Below are 5,146 nucleotides of genomic sequence, written 5' to 3'. Positions count from 1 at the left end.
ATGAAATTCGTAAATGAAGACAAATGTTCAGGTTATAAAAGAAACCATCTTTTCATTGAGGAGAAGTCCTTCTCATTATAAACAGGGTTTCGCACTAAACAGGAAATTCTAGAGGTGAGGTATCTTTCTCATGTCAAGTGCTCATGTTTTAAAGCTTTGTCCACCTGGTGCAGTAGAAAATACATGGGCTTTGGAGTCACGTTGACCTTGGTTTGAATACTGACTGCATTGTTCACCGGCCATAGAATCTCAGAAGCAATACTTAACTTTCCAAAACTCAGTTTCCTCAACTCCAGAATGCAGAATTGTGCTGTTAACTAAATATGTTAAAGTGCTCAGTACAGTGCCTAGAATATAGAGGGTGTTTACTTTTAGCAACGTTGCATTAATATTATCAACATCATTGAAACAAAGGCTATACATATGGTATAAAGTAAGTGGATACTTAATCTGTGTCTTCCTGAGGTATTTTAGTATTCCCTTCCATGGTCTCTGATGGTAGTAACATTTATCAGCTTAAAATTTACTAAAAATCTGTACAATTTTGGTAATTTGAGGCATTAAGCTAATTGGGTCACATTGTTGAATTCTCTCTCTAGATCACATTCACTTTCTTTCAGTTGCTACGTTGTAATGCCTGGGAGGTCACCTTTGACATCCTAATCACAAAATTAAAGGCCTTTCCCTGTTTCTCCTGCTCTTTGATTCTTCTATAGCCAAGGGGCTATTGGGCACTCTTCCTTCTTGAAATTGTACTCTTTTACTGTCTGACATGATGCTGTGTTGTCCTGGTTCTCTTCCCACTTCTTGACAACTTGTTTCTTTTTCTTCATTAGCTCCTTCTTCTCCACCTACCTTTTTAAAAATGAGAAATTCTTTAGTTCAATCCTTGGCTCTGGCCTTCCTAGGATATACCTTCTTCTCTTATTTCCGTCTCCATGCAGATGACTCCTGAATCTCCATCCAAAACCTCATTGGCAATCAACACAGCAAAGCAATGAACATTTTACTTGATCATTGAACCTTCAGCAAAACCACAACATCTAGGTCAAAGTTTCTCATCTGAGCTCAGAAACTGTCTTTCTCTACAGATTCCTCCATTATTCCAATCTTTTCAGCCTGAAATCTCAACTTTATGTCTTTTCTTTTCTCTGTGGAAAGTATCTAAGTAGTGACCACTAGACTTTGGTTATGGTTTGTTTGTTCCCGCTAACCCTCAGGATGAAATTTTATTCCTAGTGTAGCAGTGTTAGGGGGTGAGGCCTAATAGGAGGTGTTTGGGTCATAGGGGTGGATCCCTCATGAATGGATTAATGCCTTCCCTGGGTGGGGGGGGCCAGTGAGTGAGTTTTCACTCTTAGTTTCCACAAGAGTTGGTTGTTAAACAGGGGCTGGCACCTCCTCTCTCCTTCTCACTTCCTCTTGCCACGTGATCTTTACAGCAGCTGGCTCCTCTTCACCTTCTGCCATGAGTGGAAACTTCTGAGATCTTCACCAGAAGACAACTAGAGTTTTGTGCCATGCTTCTTGTACAGCCTGCTAAACAGTGAGCTAAATAAACTTTTCATTTATAAATTACCTAGCCTCAAGTATTCTTCTATAGCAACACAAAATAGACGAAGATAGTGACCAAGTCTTGTTGATGCTTATTTCACAGTAGTGGTTATATTCCTATTGACAACAAGTTAAATTGGACTCTTTTACCTTTCCTACGATTGCTGAAAAGTCCCCTTAACGGTTTCCTCAATTTCAGTATCAGTTACCTCCATTCTATACCCCACATCTATGTCAAACTATCCTTCCCCAAAACACTGTCAGAACATGCCACTCTGCCACTCAGAAGCCTTCCAGGACTCTTCATTGTTTACTGGATTATATCTAAAACCTTCAGCTCAGCATTCAAGAGCCTCCACAATGGGCTTCAATATACTTTTACCACCTCCCCTCAACTCAACTTCTCTACGTAAAATAACAGCTCCAGATAAACTTATTTCTCATTCTCTTCCAGCTATACTTTGATCCTTCCATTCATCTTTCTTTTTCTTAGGCTGCTTTCCCCACCAAAATTGCCTTCATAAGTTAATCCTAGCTCCCAGTGGGACCAGGTCAGTTCTCACCTCTTTAGTAATGAGTTTCTTCATTCCCTAACTTGAGCTAATCACTCCTTCCAAAAAATTTTTCACAGTTATTATTCAGATAATACATTTGGTAGTTAACCACTTACTGCCTACTGACATCTTTTCCTTTATTGCTTGCTACTATTAAGTGCTTTATTGTTATTTAAGTTTTCATATTTGTAAATCTTGTATCTCCAACTTGGTTGTTTACCTCTTCTTTTAAAAGGGACAAGCCTATCCTCTTTGTATCTCACAAAGCATTTAAGAGTAACTTGCACAATGTATTAACTTCTTGTCCAAATAATTTTAGAAATGCTTACCTCCAATAGTTAGGACCTATTCAGTCATCACTTGGTGTTCTTTCAGTTAACATGTCTTTGTGATGGTCCTCAGAGCTTGGAGAAAGCACGCATCTCCAAAATGTGTGTGTATTCTGTCATGGTTCATATCCTGGATCCTTCCTCCTGGCTTCATATACTCCCTACTATATGGCAGATTTGGCCTTTAACTCTACCATTAAACCAACTGAGTGTAATTCTAAACATTGAGAGCAGACAGCTAGATTAGTTACACTGCAGTAATGTGAAACAAGAAATTTCTTCCCCTTATCCCACACAGATCTTACTCAATAAAGTTGTTTTTAAAAATGTGGGCTTGATTACTCACTGTTATTTTTATCTAGTATTATTTAAAATGTCCAAAAGCTTTGAAAAGAAATGAATGTGATATGTTCATTGACCTATTTGTAAGAAGCTAGATATCTGCAAATTGTGAAACAGAGTCAACTAGCAATTATCCTCATGCAGATCCAGGCTTTTCCTGACACCTAGTGATCTGTGGTCTGTTACCAACCAGCTGTCATCTTTCTCCAGCTCACACCCAACCTACTTTACCCAACCACACTGAAAATGAATGTCCACTTGGTCCAACCTACTAATATCAATCTAACACACGTTGAAAAATAAGTATCGTATCATGCACCAATCTCTGTTGATTTGTGCCAGTTACCCGGATTGCTATATCTAAAGCTATATCCAGATTCAGCAGGAAGGGCCTGTTAGTGAGGGGCACAAGTCAAGATGTGTTGGCACCTGAACCATGAATTTGCAATCTCTGGCCAAAGTAAAACTTAAAATATGGAGTTTCTTGTCGGAACTAAGGTAAAACTACCCTTTGGCCCTCTGAAGGCTTGCTGAAAATCAGCTGACAGAAGATTAATAGGAGAAAATACAACAAAAGTTTATTGTAATGTGCATAGCATGGAGGATCACAGGAGAATGATAGAAGTGATATACCCTTTTTATAGGGGAGGAAGAAGAAGGGAAATGTAGACATTTCTTTTAAGGCACAGTAAGTCATTAGGGAAAAATAATGGACCTGGGAGGTGCGAGGCCGACCTTATGGGAAGGTGAGGGGTGGAACTACACAGGAACAACTGTCACCTTATTATGCAGATCAAGTCCCACAGATAATCTCTTAGAGCTGCCCTCAGAGGAATAGATGAAAAGTCTGTCTGGGCAGGGTGAAGATTCCCAGCCTCCCCCTCCCCTCCCCTCCTTTTCTCATTGTGATTAATCGTGACATCCCTCAGGAAGGCATTTAAGATAACTGCATTTCTTTTGGAAAGAAGCTTTCTTGGGCACATAAAAGAATTCTAGGAAGAGTTCCTCCTTGTGCTTAAGGGATAAGACAAAGAGGAATCTTCATTCATAGGCAGCTCCTAAGGCTCCCAGCACATCACAGCATCAGTCTTTGGGGCAGCACTTTCTGAGCCCCAACATTCTCAAAGGCAAAGATTCTGCTTTATTCATTTCTACACATCTCCCTCTCTTCCCCTTTTACTAAGTCATGGCAGATATAGCCTGCCATGACGTTGGTACCATTAGAAAAGGTATGGTTGCTTAGCTGTGTCTGTGCCTATAGTGAACATGTGTAGTCCTAGTCACGCTCACTTTCTACTTCCCCTTCTTGTGGAAACAGTCCCCATCTTCATTTAGAAATCCATTCATCTCCTATTTTCAGTCTATGTGGTTCCAGGGAGCTGACTGTAACACAAGCTCATTGTAACATGGGTTTCAGGCCACCCAGCATGATTATTAAATTTTGCAATAGCTGGCTTAGGAAAGATATTTAACCCTACAGGGACAATGAGATACCTTAGGGTTTTCTTTTGAGGTGTTTGTGAGGGAAACAGTTACCCTTCTTGCTTGCCAGATTTGAAACTAAGAACTATCTTGCTGTCACATGAAGTTGAGACTTTTAAGCTTACAAAAAAAAAAAAAAATGACCAAGTCAAAATATGATAACAACAGTTGTGATTAAATAACCTAAGCCCCAAATCCAGCATGCCTGAAGCCCTGATTACCTTTCATTAATAAATTATCTTTTCTGCTTAAGCCTTTTTGAGTTTTCTGTCACTTATTACTCATGCAGTCTCCCTGAGACAAAGCTTTATAAGGACCTTATTTTACTTCTATCAACTGCAAAAACAATATCTAATTAAAAAAACATGAGAAAGGGCTGTGTGGGTGGTGTTCATGCTGATGTTAGGAAAGATCATACCCCGGCAGTGGAAAACAGAGCAATTCAAAAGCACGTGTTCTGGGAAGGGACTGTTCATTGGGTCTGTTTTTTGTTTTATATCTCTGCGCTCTTCTGTGAGTACTAATAATTGAGACTAAGTTATATACTTCACAAGTGCTTCAACAGCAGTAAAATTGGGCCAGGAAGGGGAGTTTGGCAGCTGAGTCATCTACAAGGATAGTATGTTGCAGGAAGTCTCCAAATCAAGGAGAGATGCCTCCTCTAGGAGAGGTAGGACTGGATCAGGTAGCTGTGGGAAAAGTCAGTTTCTAGCCACAGGCTTTTTCTGTGGGCAAATCAAACCAGCCTAGGTTTCCAACCTAAGCACAGGGCAGGAACTCCAGTCTCAGACACCTCGATCCTTTCCAAAGGATCCAAAGAGGAAAAAGAGGTAATGGGGAGAAGCCATAGCCTACTCATTCAAGAAGGTAGTTTTCAGGATGAAA

General features: G+C 40.0%; 1 long non-coding RNA gene across 1 annotated transcript; it reads right to left on the bottom strand.

Moving 5' to 3' along the window:
* Window positions 1-229: 229 nt before the first annotated feature.
* On the bottom strand, window positions 230-2,634 carry LOC116563152. The gene is made up of 3 exons (XR_004274257.1): window positions 2,438-2,634; window positions 1,461-1,536; window positions 230-855 (listed from the first exon to the last, which is right to left on the bottom strand). It is a non-coding gene; the product is annotated as an uncharacterized LOC116563152 (long non-coding RNA).
* Window positions 2,635-5,146: the final 2,512 nt, after the last annotated feature.

This window comes from Sapajus apella, unplaced genomic scaffold, assembly GCF_009761245.1.
Source record: "Sapajus apella isolate SASKATOON/1434 unplaced genomic scaffold, GSC_monkey_1.0 scaffold1, whole genome shotgun sequence".
Taxonomy (NCBI): domain Eukaryota; kingdom Metazoa; phylum Chordata; class Mammalia; order Primates; family Cebidae; genus Sapajus; species Sapajus apella.
Note: the sequence above shows the minus strand (reverse complement) of the source record. Positions and strands in the feature narration are given on the sequence as shown.